At 43.5% G+C, this 23785-nt stretch overlaps 2 long non-coding RNA genes across 2 annotated transcripts in view; one reads left to right on the plus strand and one right to left on the minus strand.

Moving 5' to 3' along the window:
• LOC145867298 (uncharacterized) overlaps window positions 1-23785 on the plus strand; it is a 680253-nt gene that overhangs the window by 361485 nt on the left and 294983 nt on the right. The gene's annotated exons all lie outside the window — the stretch shown is intronic.
• Window positions 21428-23785, minus strand: part of LOC145867254 (uncharacterized) — a 2439-nt gene continuing 81 nt past the window's right edge. The window contains exons 1-2 of the long non-coding RNA XR_014383273.1: window positions 23437-23785; window positions 21428-23009 (exon numbers count right to left, since the gene is read on the minus strand). The exon at window positions 23437-23785 is cut by the window's right edge and continues 81 nt beyond it. This is a non-coding gene — a long non-coding RNA (uncharacterized LOC145867254). The remainder of the gene's footprint in view (window positions 23010-23436) is intronic.

The raw sequence follows: 23785 nt of genomic DNA on the forward strand, positions 1-23785 counted from the left end.
AGCCTGCTATGAACAGTGAACACACAAAGAAGACTAGCCTAGCCAGGTCATTACAGTATATACAGTATCTCTACCATATACAGACACCAACTACTATCCCCTTTATGATCTAGCCAGGCCATTACAGTATATACAGTATCTCTACCATATACAGACACCAACTAGTATCCCCTTTATGATCTAGCCAGGTCATTACAGTATATACAGTATCTCTACCATATACAGACACCAACTAGTATCCCCTTTATGATCTAGCCAGGTCATTACAGTATATACAGTATCTCTACCATCTAGCCAGGTCATTACAGTATATACAGTATCTCTACCCTATACAGACACCAACTAGTATCCCCTTTATGATATAGCCAGGTCATTACAGTATATACAGTATCTCTACCATATACAGACACCAACTAGTATCCCCTTTATGATCTAGCCAGGTCATTACAGTATATACAGTATCTCTACCATCTGCCAGACACCAACTAGTATCCCCTTTATGATCTAGCCAGGCCATTACAGTATATACAGTATCTCTACCATATACAGACACCAACTAGTATCCCCTTTATGATCTAGCCAGGTCATTACAGTATATACAGTATCTCTACCATCTAGCCAGGTCATTACAGTATATACAGTATCTCTACCATCTAGCCAGGTCATTACAGTATATACAGTATCTCTACCATATACAGACACCAACTAGTATCCCCTTTATGATCTAGCCAGGTCATTACAGTATATACAGTATCTCTACCATATAGAGACACCAACTAGTATCCCCTTTATGATCAAGCCAGGTCATTACAGTATATACAGTATCTCTACCATATACAGACACCAACTAGTATCCCCTTTATGATCTAGCCAGGTCATTACAGTATATACAGTATCTCTACCATATACAGACACCAACTAGTATCCCCTTTATGATCTAGCCTGGTCATTACAGTATATACAGTATCTCTACCATATACAGACACCAACTAGTATCCCCTTTATGATCTAGCCAGGTCATTACAGTATATAAAGTATCTCTACCATCTGCCAGACACCAACTAGTATCCCCATTATGATCTAGCCAGGTCATTACAGTATATACAGTGTCTCTAACATCTGCCAGACACCAACTAGTATCCCCTTTATGATCTAGCCAGGTCATTACAGTATATACAGTATCTCTACCATATACAGACACCAACTAGTATCCCCTTTATGATCTAGCCAGGTCATTACAGTATATACAGTATCTCTACCATCTAGCCAGGTCATTACAGTATCTCTACCATCTAGCCAGGTCATTACAGTATATACAGTATCTCTACCATATACAGACACCAACTAGTATCCCCTTTATGATCTAGCCAGGTCATTACAGTATCTCTACCATATACAGACACCAACTAGTATCCCCTTTATGATCTAGCCAGGTCATTACAGTATATACAGTATCTCTACCATCTGCCAGACACCAACTAGTATCCCCTTTATGATCTAGCCAGGTCATTACAGTATATACAGTATCTCTACCATCTAGCCAGGTCATTACAGTATATACAGTATCTCTACCATATACAGACACCAACTAGTATTCCCTTTATGATCTAGCCAGGTCATTACAGTATCTCTACCATATACAGACACCAACTAGTATCCCCTTTATGATCTAGCCAGGTCATTACAGTATATACAGTATCTCTACCATCTGCCAGACACCAACTAGTATCCCCTTTATGATCAAGCCAGGTCATTACAGTATATACAGTATCTCTACCATCTGCCAGACACCAACTAGTATCCCCTTTATGATCTAGCCAGGTCATTACAGTATATACAGTATCTCTACCATATACAGACACCAACTAGTATCCCCTTTATGATCTAGCCAGGTCATTACAGTATATACAGTATCTCTACCATCTGCCAGACACCAACTAGTATCCCCTTTATGATCTAGCCAGGTCATTACAGTATATACAGTATCTCTACCATATACAGACACCAACTAGTATCCCCTTTATGATCTAGCCAGGCCATTACAGTATATACAGTATCTCTACCATATACAGACACCAACTACTATCCCCTTTATGATCTAGCCAGGTCATTACAGTATATACAGTATCTCTACCATCTGCCAGACACCAACTAGTATCCCCTTTATGATCTAGCCAGGCCATTACAGTATATACAGTATCTCTACCATATACAGACACCAACTACTATCCCCTTTATGATCTAGCCAGGTCATTACAGTATATACAGTATCTCTACCATCTGCCAGACACCAACTAGTATCCCCTTTATTATCTAGCTTGGCCATTACAGTATATACAGTATCTCTACCATATACAGACACCAACTAGTATCCCCTTTATGATCTAGCCAGGTCATTACAGTATATACAGTATCTCTACCATCTGCCAGACACCAACTAGTATCCCCTTTATGATCTAACCAGGTCATTACAGTATATACAGTATCTCTACCATATACAGACACCAACTAGTATCCCCTTTATGATCTAGCCAGGTCATTACAGTATATACAGTATCTCTACCATATACAGACACCAACTAGTATCCCCTTTATGATCTAGCCAGGCCATTACAGTATATACAGTATCTCTACCATCTGCCAGACACCAACTAGTATCCCCTTTATGATCTAGCCAGGTCATTACAGTATATACAGTATCTCTACCATATACAGACACCAACTACTATCCCCTTTATGATCTAGCCAGGCCATTACAGTATATACAGTATCTCTACCATATACAGACACCAACTAGTATCCCCTTTATGATCTAGCCAGGTCATTACAGTATATACAGTATCTCTACCATATACAGACACCAACTAGTATCCCCTTTATGATCTAGCCAGGTCATTACAGTATATACAGTATCTCTACCATCTAGCCAGGTCATTACAGTATATACAGTATCTCTACCCTATACAGACACCAACTAGTATCCCCTTTATGATATAGCCAGGTCATTACAGTATATACAGTATCTCTACCATATACAGACACCAACTAGTATCCCCTTTATGATCTAGCCAGGTCATTACAGTATATACAGTATCTCTACCATCTGCCAGACACCAACTAGTATCCCCTTTATGATCTAGCCAGGCCATTACAGTATATACAGTATCTCTACCATATACAGACACCAACTAGTATCCCCTTTATGATCTAGCCAGGTCATTACAGTATATACAGTATCTCTACCATCTAGCCAGGTCATTACAGTATATACAGTATCTCTACCATCTAGCCAGGTCATTACAGTATATACAGTATCTCTACCATATACAGACACCAACTAGTATCCCCTTTATGATCTAGCCAGGTCATTACAGTATATACAGTATCTCTACCATATAGAGACACCAACTAGTATCCCCTTTATGATCAAGCCAGGTCATTACAGTATATACAGTATCTCTACCATATACAGACACCAACTAGTATCCCCTTTATGATCTAGCCAGGTCATTACAGTATATACAGTATCTCTACCATATACAGACACCAACTAGTATCCCCTTTATGATCTAGCCTGGTCATTACAGTATATACAGTATCTCTACCATATACAGACACCAACTAGTATCCCCTTTATGATCTAGCCAGGTCATTACAGTATATACAGTATCTCTACCATATACAGACACCAACTAGTATCCCCTTTATGATCTAGCCTGGTCATTACAGTATATACAGTATCTCTACCATATACAGACACCAACTAGTATCCCCTTTATGATCTAGCCAGGTCATTACAGTATATAAAGTATCTCTACCATCTGCCAGACACCAACTAGTATCCCCATTATGATCTAGCCAGGTCATTACAGTATATACAGTGTCTCTAACATCTGCCAGACACCAACTAGTATCCCCTTTATGATCTAGCCAGGTCATTACAGTATATACAGTATCTCTACCATATACAGACACCAACTAGTATCCCCTTTATGATCTAGCCAGGTCATTACAGTATATACAGTATCTCTACCATCTAGCCAGGTCATTACAGTATCTCTACCATCTAGCCAGGTCATTACAGTATATACAGTATCTCTACCATATACAGACACCAACTAGTATCCCCTTTATGATCTAGCCAGGTCATTACAGTATCTCTACCATATACAGACACCAACTAGTATCCCCTTTATGATCTAGCCAGGTCATTACAGTATATACAGTATCTCTACCATCTGCCAGACACCAACTAGTATCCCCTTTATGATCTAGCCAGGTCATTACAGTATATACAGTATCTCTACCATCTAGCCAGGTCATTACAGTATATACAGTATCTCTACCATATACAGACACCAACTAGTATTCCCTTTATGATCTAGCCAGGTCATTACAGTATCTCTACCATATACAGACACCAACTAGTATCCCCTTTATGATCTAGCCAGGTCATTACAGTATATACAGTATCTCTACCATCTGCCAGACACCAACTAGTATCCCCTTTATGATCAAGCCAGGTCATTACAGTATATACAGTATCTCTACCATCTGCCAGACACCAACTAGTATCCCCTTTATGATCTAGCCAGGTCATTACAGTATATACAGTATCTCTACCATATACAGACACCAACTAGTATCCCCTTTATGATCTAGCCAGGTCATTACAGTATATACAGTATCTCTACCATCTGCCAGACACCAACTAGTATCCCCTTTATGATCTAGCCAGGTCATTACAGTATATACAGTATCTCTACCATATACAGACACCAACTAGTATCCCCTTTATGATCTAGCCAGGCCATTACAGTATATACAGTATCTCTACCATATACAGACACCAACTACTATCCCCTTTATGATCTAGCCAGGTCATTACAGTATATACAGTATCTCTACCATCTGCCAGACACCAACTAGTATCCCCTTTATGATCTAGCCAGGCCATTACAGTATATACAGTATCTCTACCATATACAGACACCAACTACTATCCCCTTTATGATCTAGCCAGGTCATTACAGTATATACAGTATCTCTACCATCTGCCAGACACCAACTAGTATCCCCTTTATTATCTAGCTTGGCCATTACAGTATATACAGTATCTCTACCATATACAGACACCAACTAGTATCCCCTTTATGATCTAGCCAGGTCATTACAGTATATACAGTATCTCTACCATCTGCCAGACACCAACTAGTATCCCCTTTATGATCTAACCAGGTCATTACAGTATATACAGTATCTCTACCATATACAGACACCAACTAGTATCCCCTTTATGATCTAGCCAGGTCATTACAGTATATACAGTATCTCTACCATATACAGACACCAACTAGTATCCCCTTTATGATCTAGCCAGGCCATTACAGTATATACAGTATCTCTACCATCTGCCAGACACCAACTAGTATCCCCTTTATGATCTAGCCAGGTCATTACAGTATATACATTATCTCTACCATATACAGACACCAACAGGTATCCCCTTTATTATCTAGCTAGGTCATTATAGTATATACAGTATCTCTACCATATACAGACACCAACTAGTATCCCCTTTATTATCTAGCTAGGTCATTACAGTATATACAGTATCTCTACCATATACAGACACCAACAGGTATCCCCTTTATGATCTAGCCAGGTCATTATTGTATATACAGTATCTCTACCATATACAGACACCAACTAGTATCCCCTTTATGATCTAGCCTGCTCATTATAGTATATACAGTATCTCTACCATATACAGACACCAACTAGTATCCCCTTTATTATCTAGCCAGGTCATTACAGTATATACAGTATCTCTACCATATACAGACACCAACTAGTATCCCCTTTATGATCTAGCCAGGTCATTACAGTATATACAGTATCTCTACCATATACAGACACCAACTAGTATCCCCTTTATGATCTAGCCAGGTCATTACAGTATATACAGTATCTCTACCATCTGCCAGACACCAACTAGTATCCCCTTTATGTTCTAGCCAGGTCATTACAGTATATACAGTATCTCTACCATCTAGCCAGGTCATTACAGTATATACAGTATCTCTACCCTATACAGACACCAACTAGTATCCCCTTTATGATCTAGCCAGGTCATTACAGTATATACAGTATCTCTACCATATACAGACACCAACTAGTATCCCCTTTATGATCTAGCCAGGTCATTACAGTATATACAGTATCTCTACCATCTGCCAGACACCAACTAGTATCCCCTTTATGTTCTAGCCAGGTCATTACAGTATATACAGTATCTCTACCATCTAGCCAGGTCATTACAGTATATACAGTATCTCTACCCTATACAGACACCAACTAGTATCCCCTTTATGATCTAGCCAGGTCATTACAGTATATACAGTATCTCTACCATATACAGACACCAACTACTATCCCCTTTATGATCTAGCCAGGTCATTACAGTATATACAGTATCTCTACCATATACAGACACCAACTAGTATCCCTTTATGATCTAGCCAGGCCATTACAGTATATACAGTATCTCTACCATATACAGACACCAACTAGTATCCCCTTTATGATCTAGCCAGGCCATTACAGTATATACAGTATCTCTACCATATACAGACACCAACTAGTATCCCCTTTATGATCTAGCCTGCTCATTATAGTATATACAGTATCTCTACCATATACAGACACCAACTAGTATCCCCTTTATGATCTAGCCAGGTCATTACAGTATATACAGTATCTCTACCATCTGCCAGACACCAACTAGTATCCCCTTTATGATCTAGCCAGGTCATTACAGTATATACAGTATCTCTACCATCTGCCAGACACCAACTAGTGTCCCCTTTATGTTCTAGCCAGGTCATTACAGTATATACAGTATCTCTACCATATACAGACAGCAACTAGTATCCCCTTTATGATCTAGCCAGGTCATTACAGTATATACAGTATCTCTACCATCTGCCAGACACCAACTAGTATCCCCTTTATGATCTAGCCAGGCCATTACAGTATATACAGTATCTCTACCATATACAGACACCAACTAGTTACCCCTTTATGTTCTAGCCAGGTCATTACAGTATATACAGTATCTCTACCATATACAGACACCAACTAGTATCCCCTTTATGATCTAGCCAGGTCATTACAGTATATACAGTATCTCTACCATATACAGACAGCAACTAGTATCCCCTTTATGATCTAGCCAGGTCATTACAGTATATACAGTATCTCTACCATATACAGACACCAACTAGTATCCCCTTTATGATCTAGCCAGGTCATTACAGTATATACAGTATCTCTACCATATACAGACAGCAACTAGTATCCCCTTTATGATCTAGCCAGGTCATTACAGTATATACAGTATCTCTACCATATACAGACACCAACTAGTATCCCCTTTATGATCTAGCCAGGTCATTACAGTATATACAGTATCTCTACCATATACAGACACCAACTAGTATCCCCTTTATGTTCTAGCCAGGTCATTACAGTATATACAGTATCTCTACCATATACAGACACCAACTAGTATCCCCTTTATGATCTAGCCAGGTCATTACAGTATATACAGTATCTCTACCATCTGCCAGACACCAACTAGTATCCCCTTTATGATCTAGCCAGGTCATTACAGTATATACAGTATCTCTACCATCTGCCAGACACTAACTAGTATCCCCTTTATGATCTAGCCAGGTCATTACAGTATATACAGTATCTCTACCATATACAGACACCAACTAGTATCCCCTTTATGATCTAGCCAGGCCATTACAGTATATACAGTATCTCTACCATATACAGACACCAACTAGTATCCCCTTTATGATCTAGCCAGGCCATTACAGTATATACAGTATCTCTACCATCTGCCAGACACCAACTAGTATCCCCTTTATGATCTAGCCAGGTCATTACAGTATATACATTATCTCTACCATATACAGACACCAACAGGTATCCCCTTTATTATCTAGCTAGGTCATTATAGTATATACAGTATCTCTACCATATACAGACACCAACTAGTATCCCCTTTATTATCTAGCTAGGTCATTACAGTATATACAGTATCTCTACCATATACAGACACCAACAGGTATCCCCTTTATGATCTAGCCAGGTCATTATAGTATATACAGTATCTCTACCATATACAGACACCAACTAGTATCCCCTTTATGATCTAGCCTGCTCATTATAGTATATACAGTATCTCTACCATATACAGACACCAACTAGTATCCCCTTTATTATCTAGCCAGGTCATTACAGTATATACAGTATCTCTACCATATACAGACACCAACTAGTATCCCCTTTATGATCTAGCCAGGTCATTACAGTATATACAGTATCTCTACCATATACAGACACCAACTAGTATCCCCTTTATGATCTAGCCAGGTCATTACAGTATATACAGTATCTCTACCATCTGCCAGACACCAACTAGTATCCCCTTTATGTTCTAGCCAGGTCATTACAGTATATACAGTATCTCTACCATCTAGCCAGGTCATTACAGTATATACAGTATCTCTACCCTATACAGACACCAACTAGTATCCCCTTTATGATCTAGCCAGGTCATTACAGTATATACAGTATCTCTACCATATACAGACACCAACTAGTATCCCCTTTATGATCTAGCCAGGTCATTACAGTATATACAGTATCTCTACCATCTGCCAGACACCAACTAGTATCCCCTTTATGTTCTAGCCAGGTCATTACAGTATATACAGTATCTCTACCATCTAGCCAGGTCATTACAGTATATACAGTATCTCTACCCTATACAGACACCAACTAGTATCCCCTTTATGATCTAGCCAGGTCATTACAGTATATACAGTATCTCTACCATATACAGACACCAACTACTATCCCCTTTATGATCTAGCCAGGTCATTACAGTATATACAGTATCTCTACCATATACAGACACCAACTAGTATCCCTTTATGATCTAGCCAGGCCATTACAGTATATACAGTATCTCTACCATATACAGACACCAACTAGTATCCCCTTTATGATCTAGCCAGGCCATTACAGTATATACAGTATCTCTACCATATACAGACACCAACTAGTATCCCCTTTATGATCTAGCCTGCTCATTATAGTATATACAGTATCTCTACCATATACAGACACCAACTAGTATCCCCTTTATGATCTAGCCAGGTCATTACAGTATATACAGTATCTCTACCATCTGCCAGACACCAACTAGTATCCCCTTTATGATCTAGCCAGGTCATTACAGTATATACAGTATCTCTACCATCTGCCAGACACCAACTAGTGTCCCCTTTATGATCTAGCCAGGTCATTACAGTATATACAGTATCTCTACCATCTGCCAGACACCAACTAGTATCCCCTTTATGATCTAGCCAGGCCATTACAGTATATACAGTATCTCTACCATATACAGACACCAACTAGTTACCCCTTTATGTTCTAGCCAGGTCATTACAGTATATACAGTATCTCTACCATATACAGACACCAACTAGTATCCCCTTTATGATCTAGCCAGGTCATTACAGTATATACAGTATCTCTACCATATACAGACAGCAACTAGTATCCCCTTTATGATCTAGCCAGGTCATTACAGTATATACAGTATCTCTACCATATACAGACACCAACTAGTATCCCCTTTATGATCTAGCCAGGTCATTACAGTATATACAGTATCTCTACCATATACAGACAGCAACTAGTATCCCCTTTATGATCTAGCCAGGTCATTACAGTATATACAGTATCTCTACCATATACAGACACCAACTAGTATCCCCTTTATGATCTAGCCAGGTCATTACAGTATATACAGTATCTCTACCATATACAGACACCAACTAGTATCCCCTTTATGTTCTAGCCAGGTCATTACAGTATATACAGTATCTCTACCATATACAGACACCAACTAGTATCCCCTTTATGATCTAGCCAGGTCATTACAGTATATACAGTATCTCTACCATCTGCCAGACACCAACTAGTATCCCCTTTATGATCTAGCCAGGTCATTACAGTATATACAGTATCTCTACCATCTGCCAGACACTAACTAGTATCCCCTTTATGATCTAGCCAGGTCATTACAGTATATACAGTATCTCTACCATATACAGACACCAACTAGTATCCCCTTTATGATCTAGCCAGGCCATTACAGTATATACAGTATCTCTACCATATACAGACACCAACTAGTATCCCCTTTATGATCTAGCCAGGTCATTACAGTATATACAGTATCTCTACCATATACAGACACCAACTAGTATCCCCTTTATGATCTAGCCAGGTCATTACAGTATATACAGTATCTCTACCATATACAGACACCAACTAGTATCCCCTTTATGATCTAGCCAGGTCATTACAGTATATACAGTATCTCTACCATATACAGACACCAACTAGTATCCCCTTTATGATCTAGCCAGGTCATTACAGTATATACAGTATCTCTACCATATACAGACAGCAACTAGTATCCCCTTTATGATCTAGCCAGGTCATTACAGTATATACAGTATCTCTACCATATACAGACACCAACTAGTATCCCCTTTATGATCTAGCCAGGTCATTACAGTATATACAGTATCTCTACCATATACAGACACCAACTACTATCCCCTTTATGATCTAGCCAGGTCATTACAGTATATACAGTATCTCTACCATATACAGACACCAACTACTATCCCCTTTATGATCTAGCCAGGTCATTACAGTATATACAGTATCTCTACCATATACAGACACCAACTAGTATCCCCTTTATGATCTAGCCAGGCCATTACAGTATATACAGTATCTCTACCATATACAGACAGCAACTAGTATCCCCTTTATGATCTAGCCAGGTCATTACAGTATATACAGTATCTCTACCATATACAGACACCAACTAGTATCCCTTTATGATCTAGCCAGGTCATTACAGTATATACAGTATCTCTACCATATACAGACACCAACTAGTATCCCTTTATGATCTAGCCAGGCCATTACAGTATATACAGTATCTCTACCATATACAGACACCAACTAGTATCCCCTTTATGATCTAGCCAGGCCATTACAGTATATACAGTATCTCTACCATATACAGACACCAACTAGTATCCCCTTTATCATCTAGCCAGGTCATTACAGTATATACAGTATCTCTACCATATACAGACACCAACTAGTATCCCCTTTATGATCTAGCCAGGTCATTACAGTATATACAGTATCTCTACCATATACAGACCGTCTTCCATCTGCCAGACACCAACTAGTATCCCCTTTATTATATTACATTCATATTATTACTTTTAGATGTCAAGACTCTGTAAAATGAGGTACTTGCTGCTGGACTGTTGCAGTGTTCTACAATGTGCTCGACATGGCTGCTATCAACACGTGTTGTACAAGCAATGCCTTGTCAAGACAGTCAGCAGGAGAGATTTCATGATGGATCTGGCATGTGAGCTTTGTGAGAACCACATGAACGCAGAGAAAGAAGCTACAGTCACCAAGCAGGAAGCAGGTCCTGTTCTCTCTCTTCCCCCAGGCACCACATCTCCCTCGGGGGAGAAAGAAGCTACAGTCACCAAGCAGGAAGCAGGTCCTGTTCTCCCTCTTCCCCCAGGCACCACATCTCCCTCGGGGGAGAAAGAAGCTACAGTCACCAAGCAGGCAGCAGGTCCTGTTCTCCCTTTCCCCCAGGCACCACATCTCCCTCGGGGGAGAAAGAAGCTACAGTCACCAAGCAGGAAGCAGGTCCTGCTCTCCCTTTTCCCCCAGGCACCACATCTCCCTCGGGGGAGAAAGAAGCTACAGTCACCAAGCAGGCAGCAGGTCCTGCTCTCCCTTTTCCCCCAGGCACCACATCTCCCTCGGGGGAGAAAGAAGCTACAGTCACCAAGCAGGAAGCAGGTCCTGTTCTCCCTCTTCCCCCAGGCACCACATCTCCCTCGGGGGAGAAAGAAGCTACAGTCACCAAGCAGGCAGCAGGTCCTGCTCTCCCTTTCCCCCAGGCACCACATCTCCCTCGGGGGAGAAAGAAGACAGAATGTCAAGTCGGCAGGTGCACACCGAACAAGGCCAATGAAAACCGATTAGATTTGTTTGTGGACGCGAAGCATAAAGAGAAGATGGGATTGATTCACGTGTAAAGGCGCGGTACAGTGTCTGATACAATCAACAAATTATTGTTTTAATATCTTGTCATCAATATATTTCCACAAATATTTATTTATGAAATTCATCTTTTACAATTGTTCCCTGGTGCTTTTGATTAGGAATACAGCAAATCGTTTCACCAGCGGACCTGGCTGGTTTTATTATTATTATAGATTTTTTTGTTTCTAATTTGTCAAAAGAAACTGTAAATTGACTTTATTAATTACTATAACTCCATTACTAATCGAATCTACAAATACAGTTGATCAAATGGATTACGCTGTAGTGTTTTATTGTCAGGGAAATAGGCTGTAGGACAATTTTATTTTCTACTTTGTAGAATTAACAATTGTTATTTTATTTATATATTTCCACTCATATTTCTTCATGTAATTTATCCTTTACAATAGTTTATACACTATGTATCAAGTGTTTATTTAACAAACCATGTTTTCACACCTTGCACCTTGCTGGTTGATATGCATCTGATGCTTATGCTAATGTGGACGCCTGGCAACTTTCTCTAGCGGGGACGTATATGCTGATAGACCAGGTGGTTCTAGTGTTAAGGACTGGTAGATGGGTGTTCTGATAGACCAGGTGGTTTTAGTGTTAAGGACTGGTAGATGGGTGTTCTGATAGGCTGATAGACCAGGTGGTTCTAGTGTTAAGGACTGGTAGATGGGTGTTCTGATAGGCTGATAGACCAGGTGGTTCTAGTGTTAAGGACTGGTAGATGGGTGTTCTGATAGGCTGATAGACCAGTTGGTTCTAGTGATAAGGACTGGTAGATGGGTGTTCTGATGGGCTGATAGACCAGGTGGTTCTAGTGTTAAGGACTGGTAGATGGGTGTTCTGATAGGCTGATAGACCAGGTGGTTCTAGTGTTAAGGACTGGTAGATGGGTGTTCTGATAGGCTGAAAGACCAGGTGGTTCTAGTGTTAATTAATGACTGGTAGATGGGTGTTCTGATAGGCTGATAGACCAGGTGGTTCTAGTGTTAATTAATGACTGGTAGATGGGTGTTCTGATAGGCTGATAGACCAGGTGGTTCTAGTGATAAGGACTGGTAGATGGGTGTTCTGATAGGCTGATAGACCAGGTGGTTCTAGTGTTAAGGACTGGTAGATGGGTGTTCTGATAGGCTGATAGACCAGGTGGTTCTAGTGATAAGGACTGGTAGATGGGTGTTCTGATAGACTGATAGACCAGGTGGTTCTAGTGATAAGGACTGGTAGATGGGTGTTCTGATAGGCTGATAGACAGGTGGTTCTAGTGTTAAGGACTGGTAGATGGGTGTTTTGATAGGCTGATAGACCAGGTGGATCTAGTGTTAAGGACTGGTAGATGGGTGTTTTGATAGGCTGATAGACCAGGTGGTTCTAGTGTTAAGGACTGGTAGATGGGTGTTCTGATAGGCTGATAGACCAGGTGGTTCTAGTGTTAAGGACTGGTAGATGGGTGTTCTGATATGCTGAAAGACCAGGTGGTTCTAGTGTTAATTAATGACTGGTAGATGGGTGTTCTAATAGGCTGATAGACCAGGTGGTTCTAGTGTTAAGGACTGGTAGATGGGTGTTCTGATAGGCTGATAGACCAGGTGGTTCTAGTGTTAATTAATGACTGGTAGATGGGTGTTCTGATAGGCTGATAGACCAGGTGGTTCTAGTGTTAAGGACTGGTAGATGGGTGTTCTGATAGGCTGATAGACCAGGTGGTTCTAGTGTTAATGACTGGTAGACGGGTGTTCTGATAGGCTGATAGACCAGGTGGTTCTAGTGTTAAGGACTGGTAGATGGGTGTTGACCATTCACTCATGCTGACCGGCTCCAGTACTTTATTCTTGACTAAACCTCCAAGTCAGCCTAGACTTTTGGTCTGATAGCAGAAGCTACAGGTCCTGCTTTCAGAACCTTTGGTTTGCTGTCTGGCTTAATGCCAAGCTTCCCTGTGATGTCGTTCATACAACCCTGCTGTCCATTAAATCCATCTGTTTCTTTAAGATGGCAGGTAGGTCTGTGTCTCCACGTGTCATTGTCTGCACTGATGGCCAGTCCAGTGTGATTTTCTCCAACTATGAACATCCCAGTAGTGACGCATAGTCTCCTTTCAGGAGGTAGAGTGGCAGCTTTCAGTTTGTCTGTATACCTGAACTGTGACATCAGTGATGTCTCTCAAGGTGACAGATTCACCTGTGTAAGTCTTTAACACGAGGTGCGCTGGTTGAAGTGGAAGGTGTTTCAGTGTGATTTCCTGGTCTGATGAGTCACTCACCTCAGTGTTCTCTTACTCAACAGTGTGAACATGTTTCTTGTTTCCCGTTTTGCATTTTCTGTTCTCTTTTTGTTTCTAGAGGATTTGTCAAGTGTGTATTTTTTTACCACAGGCTGGACAATCCATGTCCTTACACCAGCATGTAGAATCCTGACATCCCTTTATACCACAGGTTGGGCAATCCATGTCCTTACACCAGCATGTAGAATCCTGACATCCCTTTATACCACAGGCTGGACAATCCATGTCCTTACACCAGCATGTAGAATCCTGACATCCCTTTATACCACAGGCTGGACAATCCATGTCCTTACACCAGCATGTAGAATCCTGACATCCCTTTATACCACAGGCTGGGCAATCCATGTCCTTACACCAGCATGTAGAATCCTGACATCCCTTTATACCACAGGTTGGGCAATCCATGTCCTTACACCAGCATGTAGAATCCTGACATCCCTTTATACCACAGGCTGGACAATCCATGTCCTTACACCAGCATGTAGAATCCTGACATCCCTTTATACCACAGGCTGGACAATCCATGTCCTTACACCAGCATGTAGAATCCTGACATCCCTTTATACCACAGGCTGGGCAATCCATGTCCTTACACCAGCATGTAGAATCCTGACATCCCTTTATACCACAGGCTGGACAATCCATGTCCTTACACCAGCATGTAGAATCCTGACATCCCTTTATACCACAGGCTGGACAATCCATGTCCTTACACCAGCATGTAGAATCCTGACATCCCTTTATACCACAGGCTGGGCAATCCATGTCCTTACACCAGCATGTAGAATCCTGACATCCCTTTATACCACAGGCTGGACAATCCATGTCCTTACACCAGCATGTAGAATCCTGACACCCCTTTATACCACAGGCTGGACAATCCATGTCCTTACACCAGCATGTAGAATCCTGACATCCCTTTATACCACAGGCTGGACAATCCATGTCCTTACACCAGCATGTAGAATCCTGACATCCCTTTATACCACAGGCTGGACAATCCATGTCCTTACACCAGCATGTAGAATCCTGACATCCCTTTATACCACAGGTTGGGCAATCCATGTCCTTACACCAGCATGTAGAATCCTGACATCCCTTTATACCACAGGCTGGACAATCCATGTCCTTACACCAGCATGTAGAATCCTGACATCCCTTTATACCACAGGCTGGACAATCCATGTCCTTACACCAGCATGTAGAATCCTGACATCCCTTTATACCACAGGCTGGGCAATCCATGTCCTTACACCAGCATGTAGAATCCTGACATCCCTTTATACCACAGGTTGGGCAATCCATGTCCTTACACCAGCATGTAGAATCCTGACATCCCTTTATACCACAGGCTGGACAATCCATGTCCTTACACCAGCATGTAGAATCCTGACATCCCTTTATACCACAGGCTGGACAATCCATGTCCTTACACCAGCATGTAGAATCCTGACATCCCTTTATACCACAGGCTGGGCAATCCATGTCCTTACACCAGCATGTAGAATCCTGACATCCCTTTATACCACAGGCTGGACAATCCATGTCCTTACACCAGCATGTAGAATCCTGACATCCCTTTATACCACAGGCTGGACAATCCATGTCCTTACACCAGCATGTAGAATCCTGACATCCCTTTATACCACAGGCTGGGCAATCCATGTCCTTACACCAGCATGTAGAATCCTGACATCCCTTTATACCACAGGCTGGACAATCCATGTCCTTACACCAGCATGTAGAATCCTGACACCCCTTTATACCACAGGCTGGACAATCCATGTCCTTACACCAGCATGTAGAATCCTGACATCCCTTTATACCACAGGCTGGACAATCCATGTCCTTACACCAGCATGTAGAATCCTGACATCCCTTTATACCACAGGCTGGACAATCCATGTCCTTACACCAGCATGTAGAATCCTGACATCCCTTTATACCACAGGCTGGACAATCCATGTCCTTACACCAGCATGTAGAATCCTGACATCCCTTTATACCACAGGCTGGACAATCCATGTCCTTACACCAGCATGTAGAATCCTGACATCCCTTTATACCACAGGCTGGACAATCCATGTCCTTACACCAGCATGTAGAATCCTGACATCCCTTTATACCACAGGCTGGACAATCCATGTCCTTACACCAGCATGTAGAATCCTGACATCCCTTTATACCACAGGCTGGACAATCCATGTCCTTACACCAGCATGTAGAATCCTGACATCCCTTTATACCACAGGCTGGACAATCCATGTCCTTACACCAGCATGTAGAATCCTGACATCCCTTTATACCACAGGCTGGACAATCCATGTCCTTACACCAACATGTAGAATCCTGACATCCCTTTATACCACAGGCTGGACAATCCATGTCCTTACACCAGCATGTAGAATCCTGACACCCCTTTATACCACAGGCTGGACAATCCATGTCCTTACACCAACATGTAGAATCCTGACATCCCTTTATACCACAGGCTGGACAATCCATGTCCTTACACCAGCATGTAGAATCCTGACATCCCTTTATACCACAGGCTGGACAATCCATGTCCTTACACCAGCATGTAGAATCCTGACATCCCTTTATACCACAGGCTGGACAATCCATGTCCTTACACCAGCATGTAGAATCCTGACATCCCTTTATACCACAGGCTGGACAATCCATGTCCTTACACCAGCATGTAGAATCCTGACATCCCTTTATACCACAGGCTGGACAATCCATGTCCTTACACCAGCATGTAGAATCCTGACATCCCTTTATACCACAGGCTGGACAATCCATGTCCTTACACCAGCATGTAGAATCCTGACATCCCCTTTATACCACAGGCTGGACAATCCATGTCCTTACACCAGCATGTAGAATCCTGACATCCCTTTATACCACAGGCTGGACAATCCATGTCCTTACACCAGCATGTAGAATCCTGACATCCCTTTATACCACAGGCTGGACAATCCATGTCCTTACACCAGCATGTAGAATCCTGACATCCCTTTATACCACAGGCTGGACAATCCATGTCCTTACACCAGCATGTAGAATCCTGACATCCCTTTATACCACAGGCTGGACAATCCATGTCCTTACACCAGCATGTAGAATCCTGACACCCCTTTATACCACAGGCTGGACAATCCATGTCCTTACACCAGCATGTAGAATCCTGACATCCCTTTATACCACAGGCTGGACAATCCATGTCCTTACACCAGCATGTAGAATCCTGACATCCCTTTATACCACAGGCTGGACAATCCATGTCCTTACACCAGCATGTAGAATCCTGACATCCCTTTATACCACAGGCTGGACAATCCATGTCCTTACACCAGCATGTAGAATCCTGACATCCCTTTATACCACAGGCTGGACAATCCATGTCCTTACACCAGCATGTAGAATCCTGACATCCCTTTATACCACAGGCTGGACAATCCATGTCCTTACACCAGCATGTAGAATCCTGACATCCCTTTATACCACAGGCTGGACAATCCATGTCCTTACACCAGCATGTAGAATCCTGACATCCCCTTTATACCACAGGCTGGACAATCCATGTCCTTACACCAGCATGTAGAATCCTGACATCCCTTTATACCACAGGCTGGACAATCCATGTCCTTACACCAGCATGTAGAATCCTGACATCCCTTTATACCACAGGCTGGACAATCCATGTCCTTACACCAGCATGTAGAATCCTGACATCCCTTTATACCACAGGCTGGACAATCCATGTCCTTACACCAGCATGTAGAATCCTGACATCCCTTTATACCACAGGCTGGACAATCCATGTCCTTACACCAGCATGTAGAATCCTGACATCCCTTTATACCACAGGCTGGACAATCCATGTCCTTACACCAGCATGTAGAATCCTGACATCCCTTTATACCACAGGCTGGACAATCCATGTCCTTACACCAGCATGTAGAATCCTGACATCCCTTTATACCACAGGCTGGACAATCCATGTCCTTACACCAGCATGTAGAATCCTGACATCCCTTTATACCACAGGCTGGACAATCCATGTCCTTACACCAGCATGTAGAATCCTGACATCCCTTTATACCACAGGCTGGACAATCCATGTCCTTACACCAGCATGTAGAATCCTGACATCCCCTTTATACCACAGGCTGGACAATCCATGTCCTTACACCAGCATGTAGAATCCTGACATCCCTTTATACCACAGGCTGGACAATCCATGTCCTTACACCAGCATGTAGAATCCTGACATCCCTTTATACCACAGGCTGGACAATCCATGTCCTTACACCAGCATGTAGAATCCTGACATCCCTTTATACCACAGGCTGGACAATCCATGTCCTTACACCAGCATGTAGAATCCTGACATCCCTTTATACCACAGGCTGGACAATCCATGTCCTTACACCAGCATGTAGAAGAAGCCTGATTTCCCACCTTGCCACAGTGGAAGCATGTGACTTGATTTTCCCGTCTCTGATTTTCAGTTGAAACTCTGCGCACTTTTCCTTTTTTTGTGATCAACTTTTTTATTTATTATAAAGGAACACAGACAAGAACAAAAAGCAGCAGGAATGGTTATACAGCTAGAGACACAATACTGTTAAAATATAAATATCAGTATATTATGTAAACCAGGTATTGCAGGTAAATACAATTATAATTAACCACATATAAAATCACTCACCTGAGCTGCATCAACCCCTCCTGGGACCACCCCAGGAGGGGTTGGGCCAGGGAAGAGCCGTAAGCCAGCTACCCGTGACTACAGGGAGGTGCGTATGAGGTGGAGGGCGCCATGTTACGCTGAGGTACGCACCATCTCGCCTATACGGACGCACAGCCCAGTCCGCCCGGTACCAGCGCCCCGCAGGTGCCAGGGCAAGGTGAGCATCGAGCGGAAGGGGTGAAGCCAACCCTGCACTCAAGACCACCAGTGCGCCCTTTCGGTCCGGTGTTTCCCGCTAGACGCACTAGCATGGAGGTGCGTGTCTCCAGGCTGGCACGTCCAGTACCAGCCCCACGCATCAGGAGTCTAGTGCGTCAGCCCAGTCTCGCCAGGCGTAAGTCGCCAGAGCTGCCCGCAAGTCAACAGTCACCAGAGCTGCCCGCCAGTCAACAGTCGCCAGAGCTGCCCGCCAGTCAACAGTCACCAGAGCTGCCCGCCAGTCGTACGTCGCCAGAGCTGCCCGCCAGTCGTACGTCGCCAGAGCTGCCCGCCAGTCGTACGTCACCAGAGCTGCCCGCCAGTCGTACGTCACCAGAGCTGCCCGCCAGTCAGGAGTCACCAGAGCCGCCCGCTAGTCAGGAGCCGCCAGAGCCGCCCGCTAGTCAGAAGCTGCCAGAGTGGCCCGACTGCCCGGAACTGCCAGAGTGGCCCGACTGCCCGGTTCTGCTAGGGTGGCCCGACTGCCCGGTTCTGCCAGGGTGGCCAGACTGCCCGGTTCTGCTAGAGTGGCCAGACTGCCCGGTTCTGCCAGAGTGGCCAGACTGCCCGGTTCTGCCAGACTGCCCGGTTCTGCCAGAGTGGCCAGACTGCCCGGTTCTGCCAGAGTGGCCAGACTGCCCGGAACTGCCAGAGTGACCAGACTGCCCGGTTCTGCCAGACTGCCCGGTTCTGCCAGAGTGGCCAGACTGCCCGGTTCTGCCAGAGTGGCCCGACTGCCCGGTTCTGCCAGAGTGGTCCGACTGCCCGGTTCTGCCAGAGTGGCCCGACTGCCCGGTTCTGCCAGAGTGGCCCGACTGCCCGGTTCTGCCAGAGGTGCCCGCCTGCCCGGATCTGCCAGGGTGCCCTGCCTGCCCTCCGGCCCAGCCCGAGTGGCCCTCCTGTCCTCCGGCCCAGCCCGAGTGGCCCTCTTGTCCTCCGGCCCAGCCCGACTGGCCCTCCTGCCCCCCGGCCCAGCCCGAGTGGCCCGAGTGGCCCCCGGCCCAGCCCGAGTGGCCCTCCTGCCCTCCGGCCCAGCCCGAGTGGTCCTCCTGTCTCCGGCCCAGCCCGAGTGGCCCGCATGTCTTCCGACCCAGCCCGAGTGGTCGGTCTGCCAGGGTCAGCCCGAGTGGCCCGTCTGCCCGGTGCAGCTATCGGCGCCACCAAAGTGGGCGACGCCGAAGGTGGAGCGAGGTCCACGTCCTGCACCTGAGCCACCTCCAGGATAGGTGGGTTGGGGAGGGAGGGTGTAGCACAGTGCCGTCGGTGACAGCAGCCACCCCCCTTCCCTCCCTTATTGTTTAGGGGTTATTGTTTATGGGTTTTTTGTTGGTGTTTTCTGTTGGTAGGTGCATTCCGGGGTCTGCACCTTTAGGGGGGGGGGGTACTGTCACGTCCTGACCAGCAGATGGAGCTATTGTTTTAGTTTTGGGGTCAGGACGTGGCAGTTTTGTGTATGGGAATGTTTGTATTGTTGATTGGGACTTCCAATTGAAGGCAGGTGTGTTGAGTTGCCTTTGATTGGAAGTCCTATATAGGTGTGTGTGTTTTTCTTTGGGGTTGTGGGTGGTTGTTCTTGCACTGCGTTTTTGTATGCCTGTAAGACTGTCCCTGTTGTGTTTATTGTTTTTTCAGTGGATGCTTTACTCCTTTTTTAAAAATTAAAATATGAGCATCCATATTCCCGCTGCGCCTTGGTCCTCCTTTCAACAGCACGATGGATTTTGTGACAGTTGGTTTTCTATGGTTTATCTAGTTGTTCTGTTTCTTTGTTAGTCTGTGTGGCTCCCGATCAGGAACAGCTGTATGTCGTTGTTCCTGATTGGGAGTCATATATTAGGAGTGTGTTTTCACCTGGGGTTTGTGGGTTGTTGATTTTGCACTGCTGTATGTAAGTCCAAAAAATGACAAACCGACAGACAGGCTTTCTTGTTTTCCGTGTTCATTTTATTCTAATTAAATAGAAGAATGAGCATTCCCATCTGCGTTTTGTCATCCATTCACCACGACAGCCATTACAACATGAGACAGGGAGAAGCAATGTAAAATCAATAATGAAATTGTTTCCACAATTAACATGCTTTTTCTTGTTTCAAGTATGTTTTATTATGAAAAGTACAATATAACCATATATACTTGTACAACTATGGAGCGTATGTCCACATATAATTGTACAATTTGTTTTTCCAACATAAAAGACAAGAAATGATCACATTGGTATTTTAACAGTGTTATTGTAAGAGTTTAAATGTTTAAACAGAGGATACATCTAAAACAGGATAAAACAAGTGCAGTATGTTGTGAGAATGTTACTTTAACGTCGACTCATAACGTCACACTATAACTTCATGGGAGTCTTGTGGAAAGACTGCATGTTGTTTTGGGTGGATTGAGTGACGTCTTCATCAACATTTTGCAGAATATTCCGGTAATATTTTCACCTCTTGTCGGCTGCAGACATTCATAAGGAGTTCCAGTAGTTTATTTGTCATTTGCAGGTATTAAAAGTAATACATACATTGTAATTCCTTGTTGGCGCTCTCTCACATACAGGACAGTACATACCAGAGGAGGCTGCTGAGGGGAGGACGGCTCATAATAATGTCTGGAACAGAGTGAATGAAATGGAACACATGGAAACCACGTGTTTGATACCATTCCACTTATTCCACTCCAGCCATTACAAGCCTGTCCTCCCTAAATAAGGTCCCACCAACCTCCTGTGGTACAAACACAAACAGTAAAATATATCATAAAAAATGCAAAGTGGTAAAAGATCAGAAAATATTACAAGCCTGTCACGTGTGAGTGTCCATTGTGTGTGTGTTCAGTGTGTGTCCAGTTATTATTTCAGGGACACTGAGGATTCATCATAAACCCAAAACCCTGGATAGAGGGGCTCAGTGAATGTGGAGGTGAATGTGATCAGGTGGGTCAGTGTGTCAGAGGAGGCTCTATAGAAGGACAGAGTGCCGGCTGACCAGTCCAGATACACTCCTACTCTGTGGGAGCTGGAGGAGGGGACGTCTATGGTAGTGGAGTTATTATTATACCAGCTGGAGGAGGGGACGTCTATGGTAGTGGAGTTATTATTATACCAGCTGGAGGAGGGGACGTCTATGGTAGTGGAGTTATTATTATACCAGCTGGAGGAGGGGACGTCTATGGTAGTGGAGTTATTATTATGCCTGGCAATGTAACTGTAGTCAGAGCAGGTCAGACTCCAGGACTTGTCATTCCATCCAAGCCAACAGTCATCACCCCTTCCTCTCCTGCTGATTCCTTTATATGTCACTCCTATATAAGCCCCACTCCCACTCCACTCTACCTCCCAGTAACAGCGCCCAGTCAGACCCTCTCTACACAACACCTGTCTACAGCCCTCAAATCTCTCTGGGTGATCAGGATACGGCTGCTCCTCTCTCCTACATGTCACCTTTCTGTTCTCCTCAGACAGAGAGAGGAGTCTGTGTACTGTGTTTAGGTCCAGTGTGAGATCACAGACATCTGATGGATGAAACCAGACACAATATTAGAAATCATCATCATTCACATTAGAATGTTAACTCACTTTTCACTAATTCATTTAATGTAGATGTTTCTAGGTATCAAAAGGACAAGTTAAGGTACCTTGAGACTTGTTGAATGATCATATGTTATACTGTATGGTAATATAATACACACTTATTCACATTAATTACACACACACACACACACACACACACACACACACACACACACACACACACACACACACACACACACACACACATTGTCAAAGCAACTCTTTGTAAACGTTGGTGTCCCTGATTTGTGCTTCTGTAGAACTACAGATGATATTTAATATGACCAAGTCAGTAATGATGGGGGTCTTTGACTTAACTTGAAATAAGACTTATTCTTAGTTATCTTCTTCACAGCAGTCAACACTCACATTTTCTAAGTCCAGGTTTCATTCTGTTCTCTCCACCATGTTCCACACTGTAGCGATAAGCAGAAAAACAGACAGTCATTGAGGGATACACCTGAACACACACACACACACACACACACACACACACACACACACACACACACACAGGACAAATACACACACACACACAAACACGCACTGGTCAAGGTAAGAGCGTTTTCAGTGTATGTGTCCAGTGTGTGTGTGTATGTGTGAGTCCAGTGTGTGTGAGTCCAGCGTGTGTGTGTGTGTGTGTGTGTGTGAGTCCAGTGTGTGTGTGTGTGTGAGTCCAGTGTATGTGTATGTGTGAGTCCAGTGTGTGTGTGTGTCC

This window comes from Salmo salar, unplaced genomic scaffold (genome assembly GCF_965601325.2).
Source record: "Salmo salar unplaced genomic scaffold, fSalSal1 ptg000257l, whole genome shotgun sequence".
Lineage (NCBI taxonomy): Eukaryota > Metazoa > Chordata > Actinopteri > Salmoniformes > Salmonidae > Salmo > Salmo salar.